Here is a 19,131-nt window from a genome sequence, read left to right as displayed (position 1 = left end):
TTGCAGTGGCCATATTACCACCATACTGTATGGGAAATCAACTGACTGCTACAGCTACTACGCACTCCATGCCAGCAGCTCGTATCCTAAGCACACCACTAGATCCATTGTCTACAACCAAACTCTGTGTTATGACCATATCTGATCTGATCCTACTGACAGGGATGCACACTTTCAGTATCTAGAGCAGGGATTCCTACAATCACAACACAATCCTAAAACTGTAACCACTCAAATCAACAGAGGCAGATTCAGACCATGCTTTAACCTGCTGCAATACCAACCCTGAGACAAGAACAACAGAATCTCTTTGGCTGTCACCTACAGCCCCCAACTCGAACGCCATAGACACATCAATAATAACCTCCAGCCCTCCTGGAAAAGAACAACCATCCTAAGGTATCCATGGAAGACAAATCTGTCCTGGCTAACAGGCAGCCCCCAACGCCAAACAGCATCTCTCCAGCAACAGACTACCTAACTCCTATTCTTACCAAGGACCAAACCTTCCTCCAGACCCAGATGCCAGCTGTGGCCCCTCATCAACACAGACCACATCATCACTGGACCAAACAGCAGTGGTTATAGCATCCTAGAGTCGTTTACCTTTACCTCTACCAATGTCATATACACCATCACCAGCTTACAGTGCCCTTCTGCTGTCTACATTGGATTTATGAGGCAATCTTTGTGTACGAATGAACAACAATCTGATATTGGTCCCCACAAGAAACATGAGGCTGTGGCAGAATGCTAACCTCTCTGGGAATCCCATCATTGACCTCAGAGTGGCTGCTCTGAGATAACAAAACTTTACAAACTAACTTGAACGGGAAACGGTAGAACAAGAATTCATCCAAAGACTGGATTGCATTAAGTATATAAGTATAAAAGGGGTGTACATCAGGATCTGGGGGAACGCCTGTTCACCAGAGTGCCCCATGGGATGACAAGGTCAAATGGTTACAAACTTTTCCAAGACCATTTCAGGCTGGACATAAGGAAGAACTTCTTTACTGTCCGAGCCCCCAAGGCCTGGAACAGACTGCTGCCAGAGGTGGTGCAAGCACCTACTCTGGACTCCTTTAAGAGTCAATTGGACGTTTATCTTGCTGGGATCTTGTGACCCCAGCTGACTTCCTGCCCCTGGGGCAGGGGGCTGGACTCGATGATCTTTTGTGGTCCCTTCCGGTCCTAATGTCTATGAAATCTATGAAGTATGGTCTAAGAGACTATGGATTCCTATCCCTTTACCTGGATTAGTTTTTATAAGCCCTATGTCCCTCAATGTGTTAACTGCTTTGTTTTTCTTCTCTCCTACCTCTCCTACCCACTTTTCCTCTCCCAGCAGTTCCCCCTCCTTTATCCTCCCCCTGTCCCTACCCCTTGTATTCTAATCATTGCTTTCTATTTAGCAGCTCTGCTTCTTGCAGTCCTTTCACAGCATCTCATGAAACTAGCCTGCTGTCTACCAAAGCTTATTCTATGCATTTCTACTCTAATTAGTCTATATGGTGCAAATCTACCCTGCCTTCTAACTGTTTTTTTAGGCAATGTGTCTACTAGGCTTGTGCAAAGCAGCTAGCATTCACTTCAGATTCGGCTGATTTGGGGGACAGTGATTTGATTCAGTGATTCGAATCACTGTCCCAAATCAATTCGGCTGAATTTCATTTGGAGATCTGGCTGCTGCCAAATCTCCGAATCGCCCAGGCCCATCCCCTGCCCGCTCTCCCAGCCCGGCAATGGCTGCCCTGCCTGGCCCAGCTCCTGGCACTTGGAAAAAAATGCTGCTAGGTGGGGGTGTGGGGGTGATCCCACTGCCCCCCACTACCCCACACTATGGGGGGGAGCTCTGCATGAGCCCCCTGACCCCTACCTGCTCCCCCAACCCTCCCATGGCTGTCCCACCTGCTGCAGCTCTGGCTTTTTAAGAAAAAAATGAGAAAACCCCCTGGATTTACCATTCCTGCTGGGGGGGAGGGGGGCGATCCCTGCTGTCCCCCACTGACCCAAGCCACATGGGGGAGCTCTGCACAAGTGCCCCGAAGCCCTGAGGCTGATGCAGGAGTGCTAAGTCCTGGGGCTTTTCTCCGTTTTTGTTTTTTTTTTTTAAAGGACCAGAGCTGTGGCGGGCAGGGCAGCCATGGGGGGGCTAGGGGAGCAGGTGTGGGGTTGGGGGGCTCATGGAGAGCCCCTCCCACTGTGTGGGGCAGTAGGGATCACCCTCCACCCAGCAGCACCCAGTGAGCACCGGGGCTTTTCTTTAAAGGGCTGGGAGCTGGGGTGGGTGGGGCAGCCATGGGGGGGCACTGGGAAGTGGGCGGGGTTGGGGGCATTGGGGGAGCAGGCAGGGGCTGGGGGCTGGCAGGGGTCCCCCCATGGTCCCCTCCCCCCTGCCTCAGTCCCCTCTGCCTCGCCCCCTACTTACCAGCTCTGAGTCCAGCCCTAGCTCCATGCTGTAGTTACCAGGGACTGCCCGAATCATCAAAGCTCTCTGAATTTTTTCCAAAGATTTGGAGAGCTTTGAATCAATTCGGACCTTTTCATTGGTTCCTGGATTCGATTCAGATTCGGAGATTTGGCCACCGAATCAGCCAAATCTCCTCCGAATCGAATCACTACCCAAAGCTTCGCACAAGCCCTAGTGTCTACTCCCTCCTGGCTAAGCCTAGAACTGCCATTGAGAAGTAAGCCCTGCCTACTTGCTCCCACTATGTGCACTCCCAAATCCAGCAATTGTACAGTGTTGACGGTAAAGAGTAGTCCTATGTATGTGCTCCACATCACGCTTTCAATCAAAGATGCCAGAGGTCTAACAAAGGTTGCCTATGTGTTACCAGAAACAAATGGGGGCAGGGGGAAGCAGAAAGGCAGGTTGGTGTGGACCTGAGCGTGGACACTTCACTTATTCGAATTCAGCCAGATCTTTCAGTGTTTAACTCGGCTGAAGTTCCAGCTGGGTCACTTGTCCCATCCTCCACTGTAGAAGTTCTGTGCTTGGCCTAGGGAGGGGATGTATGCTTCATAATCCATCAATACTTCCTTGTAAGGAGAAAGTCTGCATTGGGGTGTGCAAGAACAGATGATTTGTTTCAGGCAACTAACCATCCTAGAATAATTCTAGCAGAAGAAGAACCTGTTTAAATCTTGCCTATATTTTAGGCACAACATTGAAGTTGGGAAAAGAGAAATTTCCTTCCTGTTCCAATGTACATTTAAAAACTCAGTGGAATTTTTTAACTGACATTTTCAATGACCAAATATTCCACTGACATGATGAGTGGTGGCTCATTTCAAAGGAGCTATAAATAAACAGAAGTACTTTAAATAAATAGTGTCACATGATTGATGTGACTGAGACCAGCTATTATGAGAAACAATTACAACTGCTGCTAATAGGGCTAAGGGAAAAAAAGGACACAAATTATGCTAATAGGCAAGGCTTGGTATCAGGTGTAGCAACCAGATTACAATAAGAGAAAATGCAAGATGCATATGCTAAATATCATTGGCCTGCCTTGAATTTGGCATGTCAGGATTCTGTTAAAAATAAAATGATAGATATTCTTGAAACTGTTCACAAAATTGCAAAAATACTGCTTAAAAAGTCACCCAAATGAGATGCTAAGTTTCAGGACATAACTTAAAGTCCTTTGTCCAACATAATGAACTCACTGTGCCAAAACACCAGCTTTGGTTTCTGAAAATTACTTTGTATTGGGCGAAACTTGGGAGGTTGTGTAGGATGCAGTGAAAGAACAAGAAATGAGAGACTGAACAGATGGCAGAGAAGCTCAAGTGGAAAAGTTTAAACTCTTCATTGGCACTGAACTAAGTCATAAACTCTTAACCACATTAAAGAGTCTGCCGCAACCTTGCCAAGGTTGGATCTTTCAGTAAGAAAAAAGCCAATCTCTTATGAAAATGATACTTAATTTAACTTCAGTCCATCCAATCAAATGAAAGCAATAATTTATTTAGGAAGAAAATCCACTAGAAAAGTTTACAGTTGAAGTTGTTGGAATGCCTGATCTTCCAAGAGAGAGAAAACTTGAGAAAGAAATGTGAATAGGTACAGGTGAATCCAGCTGTTCAAGCTGAACAGAGGGATTTTATAAACTGCAAAGCACATGTCCACCCAAATAAGACACATCTTGTTTTGGGAAGGCAGACTGAAGAAAAGAAGTTTTTTCTAGAGTCATGGCTGAATCCTGACCATAGGGGATCCTGATCACATGAATGAATCCTGACTCAGCCAAAAAAGCTACAATCCAAACCCTCTTACAACCATGCCGAATTGGCCACAGCTTTTGGCTGCTCACCCAAAAGCTATTACTCATTAGGCAGAGGCTGTGAAAGGGTTAAAACTAGCTGTGGCACTGAACAGTGTATTTCCACCCTGGCCACCCTGGTTGGCACAGGAGGGCAACCCTGCCATCCATTACAGCATTGCTGTAGGGTTCAATTCTGGCATAAAAATCAGCTTCTTCATTTAGGATTGCACCCCAGTCTTGAGGGCTGATTTTGAGGGGAAAAGGTGCCTGTTGGATGGGACTAAATGTGATAGTTAATTTTACAATGGCCAGTATTTGATCAAGAATTGAGAAGAAATTCTACAAAGCTATTCAAAAATCTTGAAACTCTCACAACTTTCAATAGAATCTAAATGCGAGGGTACTTCTGGAGGATTTTTCCAGTTTCAGTTGATTATTCAGCTTCACTTGTTGCAAGACATTCGTCAGCTTACAGAAGGGTTTTCGACATCACTTCCAAAGATGTCATTTCATTTAACCAAACTAAACAGCCTCTGTTTCCCCAAGTGATGAGACTGATATTGGTACTACAGAGTAGCAGCATGGAAAAAAATGCACCCTGGAAAACATGCATCCCTCTCTCACTTTTCTCCAGACCCATTCTACCTTCTTGATTGCAGCCAGAAACAGAGCAGGATTCAAAGCATTCTGGGAACTGTAGTCCTCTAGACTAGCCATGGAGTTTGCCACTGCTGAAAGGAAACTTTCCCTCCATTTTTTCCCCCTGTGTCCAGAAGACAAAAAAATAAACAAATAAATAAAAATAAATAAAATAATAATAATAATGAATTTTGTAGGAATAGGACACTGTGTCTTTAAGAGAAGTTCCTGGAAACTGAAGCAGAGAGCACATGTTGTTTTGTGGAGAGTGCTGCTGGCTGTTGTTCAGAGATGTCTGCAAAACCTTGATAGGTGCTTTTCATGAAGCTAATAAACAAGGTTTGCTTTTATCAAGCAGGTGTACTTCTTTAACAACACTCATTATTACTAGGGTTACCATACGCCCGGGTTTTCCTAGGCCTGTCCTCTTTTTGGCCCCTTGGGCTGCCTGAGTCTGGAACTTCCTCCCCAGGTCCATTTCCAACATGACCTCCGCTACCTAGAACTACAGTTCCCAGAAGACCTAGTGCGTGTGCATGCGTGATCGGGAGCTGAGTTATCGATTTGGCTTTGTGAAAATCGCGATCTCGAGGGGGAGGGCGGTTGGAGGCGGCAGGGAGCGCAGGGAGTCGGGAGTGAGGGGCACGGCAGGGCTGAGAGGGAGGCAGGGGGCTGCACATGATTGAGGGGCCCCCGGGTGTGGGGCAGGTGACTAGGTTAGCTGTGTGAGGCACTGGCAGTGCCAGGGGGCTGCAGGTCACGCGTGAGGGGCACCAGCAGGGAGCGGGGGACAGGGTAGCACGTTTTGGGAGTGAGGGGCACTGGCGGGGCTGGGGTCAGTGGGTTGGGAGTGAGGGGAAGCAGCAGGGCTGGGGGGTGGGGCTGTGGCTTGCCAGGGGCAACAGAAAGGGCAGAAGCAGGACACTGGCATGTCATTTCCCCCCTTCCCCCCCCAAATCCTCTTTTTTGGACCTAGAAATATGGTAAGCCTAAATTACATGGTACCAGGAGTGGGGTCCAAAGAAAGTGAAGGGGAAGATAAGAAACTGCTGAAGAAATGGAGCATCTGAAACCCCCCAAAGAGCTGAAACTGTCAGATAAAGCTGCTGAATCATGGAAAAAAAACAAGGTTGGACATATACATGTAAGCAATGGGGAATGCAGCAAAGGAAGATGCGCAGGTAATAGCTGTATTCCTGAATACAGCTGGACCTGAGGCTGTTGATATCTTTAATAGCATTCAGCTAAACCAGGATGAGAGGAAAAGCTATGTGACTGCCTCACAGGAATTTGCAGAATACTGCACACCAAAAACAAGTGGGACATTTGAGAGATACAAGTTCCACAAAACAGTGCAAAAAGAGGATGAATCTTCTGAGGAATTTCTAACAGACCTGAAGCTGATGAGCCAGGACTGCAACTTCAGGCAGCTGAGTCTATCATACAGGATCAGATAGTAATAGGCATTGGAGATTTGAAACTGCAGAAAAAAACTCTTGAAGGATGTGAGTTTGACTTTAGACAAAGCAGTGATAGTGTGCCAGGCAGCAGAAGTTACTCTCCATAGTCTACAAATAATGGAGGGAAAATCAGAAACGGCTACAGTAGACCAAGCAAACAGCAAGCAAAGGGACAATCAAGGTGAAAGCAGGCAAGGAGAGCAGGAAGATTCATAGACAGCCCAAGGAATGAGGTTATAGGTGAAAAAGCACCACATTGCAAGAAATGTGGAGTCACATGCCCAAACAGGCAATGCCCTGCACTAGGAAAATTGTATAATACATGCAAGCGATATAACCATTTTGCCAGAGTCTGCACCCAGGAGCAGCAAACACACAGAGAAGTCAAAGAATGCAAACTAATGCAGTATATCAAGACAATGCTGATGAAAGCACTGAGGAGTAATTCTATGTGGGGACTGTGACTGCAGAGACAGGAGATGACTGGGCTGTTGCACTGGGAACTAATGGAAGGGTCATTAACTACAAAATGGACACAGGTACACAGGTAAATGTGCTTCCAGAACTAATTGTTAGCAAATTAAAACAAAAAGCAAACTGGATCAAGGGTAAAAATGTAAAACTAAGAGCTTACAATGGGGAGATGATTCCCACCAAAGGCGTATGTGAACTAGAAGTAAAAGTTAAGGATCAAATTGAACTAATAGCTTTTGTCATAGCCATAGGAAATATGCCAATACTGGGGCTAAAAACCCGCCAGAATTTGGGTTTAATTAAGAGGCAACAAAGGCCAGGGACACGCTTATAGAAGACCAATATTCTGATGTTTTTGAAGGCATTGGTAAATTGGAAACTAAATATAAAATTGAGTTGGCAGAACCCAATTATCTGGTTATTCATGTCTCTAAAAAGGTCCCTCTAGCCATCAAAGGAGACTAAAAGAAGAGCTGAACCAATTGGTGTCATTGAAAATAATTGACAAAGTAGAAGAACTTACTGAATGGGTACATTCGTTAGTAATTATAGAAAAGAAAGATTGGACATTAAGATTATGCTTAGATCCAAAAGAACTCAATACATTTGTAAAAAGAGAGCACTTTCCATTGTCTATGAGAGAGGATATATTTAGTGAAATGGCTGGTGCTAAATATTTTTCAATTCTGGACACATCCATGGGATGTTGGTAGGTTCCTTTAGATGAAAAAAGCTCAAGGGTATGGACTTTTAATACACCTTTTGGGAGATACTGCTTTTGCAGGCTCCTGTTTGGCCTCAAATTAGCACCTGAAATCTTTTACAGGAAAGTGCAGCAAATCTTTGCTGGAGTAGCAGGTATCAAAGTGTACATTGTTTCTGCCCCGTACAAGGATGTTATCAAAGAGGAACATGATTTGAGGCTACAGAAAGCTCAACAGGGAGATGGTGGCAGGGTTGAAACTTAATAAGCAGAAATGCAGATTTAGAGTTAAAGAAATCACCTACTTGGGGGAGTGAATATCAAAAAGTGGGGTGCAAATAGATCCTGAGAGAATAACGGCAATATCAAGCATGCCGCCCCCACAAGATAAGGAAGGGGTACAAAGGTTCCTGGGAATGGTCACCCATGTAGGCAGGTATATAGAAAACCTTGCAGAGCACACCAGCAAACTGAGAGTGCTACTGAAAAATCATACTCAGTGGACACGGGATGCCAACATGGACAAAGAATTTGCAAAGTTAAAAAAACTCATTGAAACAGTTCCAGTTCTCAGATGTTTTGACAGTAGAAGAGAAACTAAATTGTCCACAGATGCCTCTAAAGAGGGCATTGGGGCAACCCTATTGCAAAAGTCTGGTGATCACTGGAGCTCAGTGGCACATGCATCCAGAGCCCTCACAGAAACAAAATGCCTATAAGCACAGATAAAAAAGAAGGCTTTAGCTCTGGTGCATGGGTGCAAAAAAATTCATGTTTTTATATCTGAAAGATCGGTTGTGGCAAAAACTGACCACAAACCTCTGGTCATCATAGCAAAAAAAGGGGCTAGCTAATATACCTCCCAGACTACAGAGACTTTTTTTTCAGTTACAATTATATGATTTGAGATTAGACTATAAGCCAGGCAAAGAACTAGTGATTGGAGATACATTGTCTAGGGCAGTTGCCAACACTGTTGATGCTGAAATGGAATCTGACATTGTGCATGTCAGTGGAATATGAAAATATTACCCAGTATCAGAGATGTGGCAAAACTTTGTAGAGGTTACAGCACAAGATGGCACACTGCAGAAGGTTAACAAAGCCATCACCACTAGGTGATATAACGACTAGGTTGGCCTAGTCGTTATATAGCAAGTCCATATTTTCAGTTTAAAGCAGAGCTCTCAGATATTGGTGGTGTTTTGTTCAAGGGACACAGGATGGTAGTACCTAAATCATTACCAGCAGATATGATTAAAAGAATACATGAGGGTCATCTGGGCATTGAAAATGCAAAAGGAGAGCCAGGGAGGTATGATATTGGGCACTCATGAATAGTCAGATAGAAAATGCTGTACATACATGTGACACATGCCATAAATACCAGCCTAAGAATAAGAAGGAACCAATGTGGATAGACAATGATATTCAAGACGCATGATACAAAGTGGGAATTGATTTGTTTACACTAGCTGGCAAAGATTACCTGTTGGTTTTAGATTATTTTTCTCACTATCCTGAAGTTACTTTATTGGTTGATGTGACTACACAGCAGCTTATACTGCACCTTAAATCAATCTTTTCCAGACATGGAATTCCACATAGGGATATGTCTGACAATGGCCCCCGATTTTCAGGGCATTAATTAAAAAAATGTGCATGGAACTATGGTTTTCAGCATGTTACATCGAGCCCAAGATACCCACAGTCTAATGGACTTGTGGAAAATGGTGTTAAAACTATAATAAAGAGATTATTAAAGAAAGTCAATGATTCAGGTGGTGATCCATATTTAGCAATTTTGAATTACAGATCAGCTCCTCTAGCGCATGGCCTGTCACCTGCTGAGATTTTATTTAACAGAAAGTTGAGAACTAGGTTACCCAGACTGACAGTAACAAATCACAGGACTGACACTGATTTGCACAGGTATAAACAAAAGGCCAAAGCTAAATAAAAATTGTACTATGACAAAGGGTCCTGGGTGTTGCAGGCACTGAAGCCCAACGATGCAGTTTGTCTTTATAGTGGTGAAAGGTGGGAACAGAGGGCATTGTTACACATGCAAGCACTGCAGCACTGGGCACTTTGAAAAGTGTCTGGTGCTGCGATTCTTGCAGTTGTATAAGTGGCAAAATGTGTGTCAGCACTGAGAAAATGGCGGCAGAGTGCTTTTGAACTAAAACACATTGGAGGTGCTTTAGTTCAAAAGTGCACCACCACCATTTTCTGCACGCTGACAAGCATTTCGCCGCTTATACAACTGCACACGGTGCAGCACAGTTCGCCTCAGCTCACGTTCGGAGCAGACTCAATCAACTCTGCTCTGAAGTGGCAGATCTCTGGTGCATCGTGGGACAGAAAAGTATGTGGATAAATGCCCAGAAAGCATAGGTTGCTCATAAAGTTGTTCCACAATCTTATGACATATTGACTCAGGACGGACAGTCTTTTTGAGATAACAGGAGACACTTGCAATTCATTCCTGAACAAAGGGGGGAGGATAGGAGGAGTGAACAGCTGGAGACTACACACAAGCAGATTCAGAAAAGTTGCTCAAAGGAGATGACAGAGGCATGACAAGAACAGACACCTGCTTCAGTTACTGAGGAAACTGAAGCAGCACCATGCAGATCAAACAGACTATGCCAAGCAAGCACTGCAAAGACTTATCGAACAATGTTAATGTTAGTGTTATAATATAGTTCTTTTTTATGAAAAAGAAAAAAATGGTTTCTTAAAGTTGTGTTATTGTTAGAAAGCTAGATGTTTAAAAAGGGGAGAGTACAGTCACCCACCCTGGCAATCTTCAAAAAGTATCTTGATGCTCAACTTGCTGGGGTCACCTGATCCCAGCAGTCTTTCCTGCCCAAGCACAGCGGGGCTGGACCTGATGATCTTTTAAGCTCCCTTCCAGCCCCTAACATCTATGAAACTATGTGGGTATAGTACACTGTCTCCTTAAGAAAAGTTGCTGGAAACTGAAACAGAGAGCACATGTTGTTTTGTGATCCAGTGGAGAGCAGAGTGCTGCTGGTCGTGAACGCCGTGTGCCCCTGGAGGCTGGGGGGGCATGGCAGGCTCCCACAGGCAGCAGCAATGCTGTCAGCAGTGGGAGTGTAGCGGCGGCTTGAGCATGGCAGCAGCAAGCGGGGAGCTCCTGCAGGCAGCCACAGCACTGTTGGTGTGGGGATGGTGAGCGCTGACCAGTGGTCAGAGACCACCCACAGACACCACTGGCAGCGGTGATTGTGGACTGCCCACAAATGCCACTGCCAGTGTCAGTGGCAAGAGGGAGTGGGGTGGCGAGTGGCGACTGCCCGCAGGTGCCATCAGCAGTGTCGGCAGTGCCTTTTCGCAGGGGGTGCGCGTGCACCCATGTGCACCCCCTACATGTCACCAATGCTGCTGGTTGTTTTACAGAGTTGTCTGGAAAACATCAATAGGTTCTTTTCATGAACATAATAAACAAGATTTGCTTTTATCAAGAAGGTGTACTTCTTTAACACCACTCATCATTACAAATTTGACAGCCAAAAATGGGGATCAGTTCTCCCCATCCAGCAGTAGCAAGCTCCACTGCTATTGTACAAAACTAAGATTTCCAGAATGCCTTGAGCTCTATGACACTTATAGCTTGTGCTGGCTGCATCCTGGAGCTAGAAAGTGCCAGAAGAATGAGGCAAGGCAGCAGACAGGCAGAGCAGTGAGACAGGCTGCAGCAAGTAGCCCTGGGGTAAAGCACCTCCTCCACCACCCCCATCCTTCTTGTGCCCCTCAACTTAGGCAGCACCTGGGACATGTGCTCTGCTCAAACCCCTCTCCTCTTTGCTCCCACATTACACTACTGCTACAGGCAACCAATGCTGTAAATAACCAAAGTTTCAAAATCAGCTTTGACATATAGCAAGACAATCCTTGCTCAACTGGGATAGCTCAAAAGTGGTGATTTACAGCTCATAATTTGTGCAAAAGGATCCATTTTAGGAAAAGCAGAGCAAAGATATTTGTGTTGAACTGCTCAGATTTGTAAGTCATTCCTTACTTGTATATAAAACACATGACTTACCAAACTACTGTTTGGTATCATAACTAAATGTGTCCACTTTTGCTAAAGTGAGATAGCTTCATAGTGCTTAGGGTCAGAAAGGACCTAAACAGATCATCAGGTCTGACCCCCTGCCCCAGGCAGGAACGAGTGCGGGGTCATAACACCCCAGCCAACACCCCATAAATGAGCTTCCATCCTCAGAGTCCCTCCTCAAGAAAGCCTTGCTTGTCCATGCCTATTTTGTATGCCTTACTGGGGAACTACACACTCCCTATTCACATGGAAATGATATCCAGTGAAATTTTGTGTATTTAGCAGGAATACCCAAGGAAGACTACTGGAACTGATGGGAGAGACATGGGGACAGACTATTTTGTGCCGCAGTAAACCTCTCAGGATATACACGTGCAAGTACTATCCTGCAGCGGAGTTTTTTACTCTGCACAAGCGTACGTGTCAATGCTGGTGCAGCTGGCTGGGGCAAAAGGGTGCTTTAGTACAAGGGCTGCCTGCTGGGTAGCCCCTCACTGGAGCACCCTTATTCCCCCCAACCCTGCAGCATGTTGAGCTGGGTTGTAGCAGCCCCAGGCTGGCAGGCTGACCCCCTGGGCCTCCTGCCAGCTGGGCCTGCTGTGACCTGGCTCAATGTGCTGCAGTTCTGGCTGCATGTGTAAACGTGGCAACCGGGAGCAAAAAACTTTGGTGCGATAAGTGTGGGAGTTTATTGTTTTGCATTAATAGGCATGTGTGGATGCACCCAGTGAATGTAATTCCAGGGACAATCATTTTAAGCCAGGATGCTTGTAGAGAGATGAAATACTGTGCTCACCTCCATGAATTTAAATACATCCTAGAGGAGAGGTAAGGAAAAGAGTATTTCATGCAGTTGCAGTCTGATCGGCTGTTCTCTCTTTGATTCCTATTGGTCTGTGCCACACAGGACATTGTCCTGGGAACTTGCAGAAAGCAGCAGTAGCCTACTCAATATCATCTAGATATGTGAGCTTGGATCTTGCCTTTTGTCTGAAACATAGACTTTATGTCCAAACCAGTCAAGTACAACTCCCAGTCTTGCTTCTTGCCTGAATTTCACCTCAACATTCTGAGCCAGTGATAAAGACTCTAGACCCTCCTTTCTTCATCTCCTCATTTGTGAGGATTGTGATAGATTGATCTTGCTGATGCAATTAGTTTTTTCCATATGGGGGAGACCAAAGGATGAAACAGATCCCACGACTATTGACCCTTGACTAGATGAAGGTTGCAAGCATTGCAGAAATAATTGTCTTGGTCTCTAAGGAGTGAAAGGGCAAAAGTCACTATCAATCTGCAACAGCAAAGGGCAGTGGGAAATGCTACAGAGTGCACAGTGGGCAATAGTGAGAAAAAGCTACTGTTAGAAAGGGAACAGTGTATATATAGTTCTGGTATCTCTTTTGTTATTCGCAAAACTTCATGTCTTCAGTTTTTCTATTATGCTAAGTGATTGTAAGGCTTCTTTTTCTTTTAGCTTAAGTTTCTGTTGAAGGAGCAAGCAAACAAATTCATATGGAACCAGTAGTGAGTTCAGTCTTTGCCATTGTTTAAACTTAAACAAAACCCTGAAGTTTGGCGGGAGAGGGGGCTGGTTTGTAAAAAGATTAACTTTTCATGTCTCTGCATTTTTTCAGTGTCTTTCTAATGTTAGCTGGAAACAGATCATAGGAGACAATCTATGCCCACACACTGATCTGTATTCTTTTGGGGAAAGGACTCTTTTTATTCTGTGTTTGTCTAGTATCTGAGATACTGGGGCCTGGTCAGTAAGTACCCAGAGAGGTGTATATACATGTGCATGCCAAGGTGTGTTGAGTAAACCCAGGTTGCCTTATAACAGTGACTAAACCCTGAATTCTACAGGTTTGCCTTTATTGTGTTAGGGGCTGTCCTAGGGAAGGCAGCACTGAACTTGCCTGGCCCAAGCCTTGCCCATCCAAGTTCACTGATGTCCTCAAGATCTGGAGGCTGCCCCAGATTTGTTCCCAACACTCACTATCTATAGGCACAGACAAGCCAAATTCTGTCTATTAATTTATTTATATGCCATCCTTCCCAAGAAAAGGGGAGGCTTGGGGCAGCTTAAAATAAAGAACGAAATAACTTGTAAAAACAGATTAAATGTTGAAAAAAGAAATACATGATATATCTACAAAACAAGCTCCCATGTTAGCAAGTCTGTCCTTAAGACATACCTACATATATAAACATCCCCTTTGTGTGAACTGTAGACCAAGAATTATTCACTAGAGAGGCACACATTTCAAAGACCACTTACGTGTGGGAAATTTGCACAGTGCCAGCAAGTGATCATCAGTTGCTGATATAATTTTTTTGTGAATTATCTGCTCTATTCTAATAATTAAATTATGTAGCACTTTTCCTCCAGAAGTGGCCCAAAGATTTTTGTCAAGTTTGGCTAAAAGAATCATGCTATATCCATTTGTATTGATGGAAAGACTCTGACTGGATTTAGTGCGATTTGAATCAGGCCTCAGTCAGGTCTGAGAATAGATCAAATCTAAAAGTCAAGGAAACCTTTGCATTACTCTGATGGGTGTTGGATCAGACCCAGTGGGTGCATCTATACATACATTAAGGCATTTTTCCTAATGCACATTAAATTTAGTATCTCCGGGCACTTTTATATGTGCTCCAGGTAAGCAGGGGCAGCACTTTAATTAGATAAATTAGATAATTCAATAAAAGTGCTGCAGCGTCTCGTGTATCAGCATCCCGTCACTTAAAGATGGTGGTGGGGGCGCTTGAACTAAAGCTCATTTGATGAGCTTAGTTCAAGCATCCATGCCATTTTTAAGCATGGGGACGCTGATACATGAGTCACAGGAGGGGTTGATTACCACGCTCCAGCAAACTTGATTAATTGAGTCTGCTCCAATGCTCTGTAATTACAGTCCATCAGAGCATCCTCCACGCTCACGTACAGGCACCTTCCAATGTGAGGTACTAACCAAATGTGCATTGGACTGTCTTAATGCTCAGTAATGAATGCAGAGTTCTTAAGTGACGTATAATGCACAGTAGCCTATTTTACTGTGCATTAGCATAATAGCATGTTTTTTTACGTGACACTTTAATGTGCAGTAGAATAGGCTACTACACATTAAAGTGAACATGTAGACACACCCAGTCAAGCTAAACAAAAGTTTAGGACTAGAAGTAAGGAGGAATATTGAGACACTGGGTGGATTTTAAGCAAAAGTGATTTGTTACCACAAAGAATTACCCTTTGTTTTTTAATTATACACAAATCATGGAGGTTTCAAAGGCAGGCACTCAGGAGTTAGGAAATGCTTAGCACTAAAGCCTTACTTTGTTCCCCCCTTACACATCTGAATTCTGAAATCTTTAACTACATGCTCCCATTCTATTTTGTCCCCAACACTCTTGCCTCAGTCAGTGCTCAGAAAGGATGATCCTCATGTAATAAATGGCCATTCGTTATATTAGTTTTTCCTCTCAGTTCAACATGTACCCCCAAGCCTTACTTACTGCACAGTGTTCAAAGCCTTCTCTGAAGACAAAATTAATTATTAATGTGCTTGTGCGAGTTTCTGTAGTGTTCATCACTAAATGGTATCTGAGTGCCTCAGAAAAATGAACAAATTCATTTTCCCAACACCACTTCAAAAGAAGGTGTGGTATTTCTCTTTTACACATGGGAAATTGAAGCAGAGAGAGATCAAACTGTTTGATAATTGTGATCAGGCAATTTGAGATACTTAGGACCTGATATTCCATATGTTTACATCCCTCTCACAGCTTCCCTTGACTTCATCAGAAGCTCGCAGTACTCGGGGTCACAAGTCAAGCGCACTGAAACTGAGAACTGCAAGTTAGTGACCATCTGTGAAAAACGCGTTTTCATTGACTTCCCAAGAATCACAATGGAGACTCTGTGACAGACCAAGGATAGTTCTCCAAGGCAACCTTCACCTTATCTAACCTGAGGGCCAACTCTTTTCTTTCTGTGATCCCATGCCTCATTCACTACACACATTCTAAGTTATGCTATAAATGATGCCAGATAACTACGGAAAACAACTGCTTTTCTACACAACTGACTCATCCCCAGAGCACTGTCTGTACCATGAGATGAATGAAGCAGGGATCCTGTTAAAAAAATAGCTTGCAATCATGTAATTAAAGACTGTATCATAATACATCTGCCCAAAGGTGCTGAGTTAATGTGATGCTGAGAGGGAAACTTAGTTATGATATTTCCTTAACTTTTCGAGTGCCTAACTGTGGGAAATTTTTTTGATGCAGGTGAGTGTGCACGTGCTGCTGTGTGTGTGTAATATCCTCGATTTTTTTAAAAAGCAAACTGGGGAAAAAAGAACCCAAATCTAAAGCCAATTACATAGCATCATAATGATACCTACATGGGTCACTAGCAGGAATGGAACTTAAATCCATCTCATAGAACCTGTGCCTCTTGAGTGAATGTAATAACAGACAGTAGTAGTAGGTTGACATGCTCCGTGTTGATCAGAACTGGAGGGGGAGAAGATACTTTGCCAGCAGGGCTCAGATGTATTTGCTGACAGCAGAGGAATGGTAAGATTCAAGGACTGTACTTGCACCTGTGAGGTGTCCGTCGAGGCAGGACTGCTTGCCATTGAGGCTTCTAGCTGGTTTGGTGCTGTGGAGATTGCAGCTTACAAGTCCTTTCAGTGACAGCCAGGTGGGGTAGTGCCTATAATGCTGGGGTGGGCAATTATTTTGGGTGGAGGGCTGCTTCCTGAGTTTTGGCAAGCCACCAAGGGCCGCATGACAGGCAGCCAGGGGCAGATAAATATTAATTTTCTAAATTTGTTGGGGCCCCACAGGCCAGACAGAATTGCCTGGTGGGCCACATCTGGCCCATGGGCTGCATTTTGCCCACCCTTGTTATAATGTGAGCGGTGCCTCCTGGTGGTGTCCATCAGGGAACAGGCAAGAGAGCTAAAGGAAGAGGTAGGCTTCGAACCATCCTCCACCATGAGGACTTCATCGATTCAATGCTGAAGGAGACCTCAGGGATTGTGGAGGAAAGACCACCAGAAGCAGCACTAAAAAATGAAAAGGACATGGACTCCTAGGAAAGTGGAAGCTGGAAGGTGAAAGCTTGTGACTTCTGGGAGCAAGCAGAAGTTTTCATCTCCAGCTGTAGCAGTTTGCTTTGAGAACAGATATGAGCCCTAGTAACAGAGGAGGAGGAGCATGTTCTGTTGGTGGAAGAGACCAAGCCAGGCACTGCCAAGGTTGGGAGGACTGAGACCACTGCCACCAACAGGAAGCAAGGGGTGTTGGTGGTTGGAGACTGCCTTCTATGGGGGACAGAGGCATCCATCTGCCAGCCTGACCTGTTGTCTTGGGAGGTTTGCTGCTTGCCCAGAGCCTGGATTTGAGATGTCATGGAGGGATTACTGAGACTCATCCAGCCCTCTGACTACTATCCCATACTGCTCATCCATGTGTGCACCAATGATAATTCCATGGGTGACCCTGAGCAGATCAAAAGTGACCACAGGGCTCTGGGTGCAAGAGTGAAGAGGACAGGGCTCAGATGAATGTAGACAAGTTGGAGAGAGTCCAATGAAGGGCAATGAAAATGCCCTTTTCATGGGCTGGGACACATGACCTATGAAGAGAGGCTAACAGAACTGGGCTTATTTAATCTGAAGAAGAGACGACTGAGGAGAGGTTTAAAAGCAGTCTTCAACTATGTGAAGGGTGGCCACAAAGAGGATGGAGCTGAACTGTTCTCGGTGGTGCCAAATGACAGAACAAAGAGCAATGGTCTCAAGTTGCAGCAAGGGAAGTTTAGGTTAGATCAGTGGTCACCAACCAGTGGATCTCAATCCACTGGTAGATCTCGGAGCCTTTTGGAGTCGATCTGAGGCTGGGGTGGGGGGCTGAGTGCCTGCATGCATGCATGCACATGCCGCAGCCCAGCAGGTCAGTCTGTGGGGGAGGGAAAGACTGGGGGCTAGATTGAAGCCGCCACAGTGAGGGACAATGCTGAAGAGGCAGGAGCAAGTATAAATTGAGTGGGGCCCTGGCTGGATGGGACTTATCTGCTGGGGAGGTGCACCCCCAAATAATTTTTTCTCTCTCTGCCTCGATCTGCCTCCCCTTCCCTACCCACAGATTTACCTGCTGGGCATGTGGGGGGAGGAGGATGGCAGTGGTGCACGGTAGATCTTAGGTTGCTTTTAAATACCAAAGGTGATCTCCTACTTAAAAAGGCTGGAGACCACTGGGTTAAATATTAGAAAACATTTTCTCAGTAGGAGGGTCATGAAACCCTGGAACAGATTACTCAGAGAGGTTGTAGAATCTCCAGTCTTGGAGGTTTTAAGACTTGGGTAGACAAAGCCTTGTCTGGGATGATATAGTTGGAGATGGTCCTGCTTTGAGCAGAGGGTTGGACTTGATGACCTCCTGAGGTCCCTTCCAGCCCTCATTTCCTATGTTTCTATGACTATGGGACCCATTCCATGCTCTGGACAGAAGGTGCTCTAATGGGCACTGACTCCCTTGCCCATTCACTCCAAGCATAGTCCCTCTGGCCCTGAATCTCCTGACCTGTCTCCATCTCATTTGTGATAAGTCACCACCCCAGCAATAGATGAGTCATTGTTTTGGCAGCCAGTCAGAGAACCATGGAATTCTCTTTATATAAAGGGCTTAGTCCGTCTGTCCCTTGGAGCACTCTGATTGGTTGTCTTGGCAGCGGATCACAATGTTTACTGAAACAATCAATTAGAGTGCTCCGCATAGACAGACACACAGATAGATGGCTGGATGTGGGGGGAGGGGGTGTCACAGGGCTGGACATGAAGCGGGGAGGATGTAGTCATATGTAAAGCGGTGGCAACATGGGGTGGTGAGTGGCAGTGGCTACTTCCCGCTCCACACGGGGGGTGGGCATGGGGCCGGACACGGAGCAGGGAGGAGGGGTGGCACATGGCCGGATGTGGAGCGGCAGCAGTATGCTGCTGCGTGCAAGCTCCTCTCCCCTGCCCCCCCACTCCTGGAAGGGCAACAGCACGGGGTGGTGGCATGCGACACTCCATCCCACCCCCACCCCCTCATTCTGATGGGCAATTTGCTACTCATAGAATATTTGGGATGGAAGGAACCTCAGAAAGTCATCAGGTCTAATCCCCTACTCAAGGTAGACTTACCCTGACTAAACCATCCCAGTTAAGTGTCTGTCCAACCTGATTTTAAAAGCTTCCAAAGCTGGAGATTCTACAACAATTTTGGGTAGCCTGTTTCAATACTTAACTACTCTCACAGTAATAAAGTTTTTAATATCTAACCTAAATTTCCCTTGCTTCAAGTTAGGACCATTGCTGTTTGTCCTGTCCCCTGCAGCCAGAGAAAATTATTTATCTCTATTCTTCATATATTGTATTTGCTCGAATATAAGATGCCCCTGAATGTAAGGCACCCCCCCAAATAATTAGATTCTAT

At 45.1% G+C, this 19,131-nt stretch overlaps 1 long non-coding RNA gene across 1 annotated transcript; it reads left to right on the top strand.

The window, feature by feature from the left end:
- The first annotated feature begins 5,801 nt into the window (after positions 1–5,801).
- LOC109281195 (uncharacterized) lies at positions 5,802–15,827 on the top strand. The gene is made up of 2 exons (XR_002087763.2): positions 5,802–6,923; positions 15,427–15,827. It is a non-coding gene; the product is annotated as an uncharacterized LOC109281195 (long non-coding RNA).
- Positions 15,828–19,131: the final 3,304 nt, after the last annotated feature.

Source organism: Alligator mississippiensis, chromosome 1, assembly GCF_030867095.1.
Source record: "Alligator mississippiensis isolate rAllMis1 chromosome 1, rAllMis1, whole genome shotgun sequence".
Lineage (NCBI taxonomy): Eukaryota > Metazoa > Chordata > Crocodylia > Alligatoridae > Alligator > Alligator mississippiensis.
Note: the sequence above shows the minus strand (reverse complement) of the source record. Positions and strands in the feature narration are given on the sequence as shown.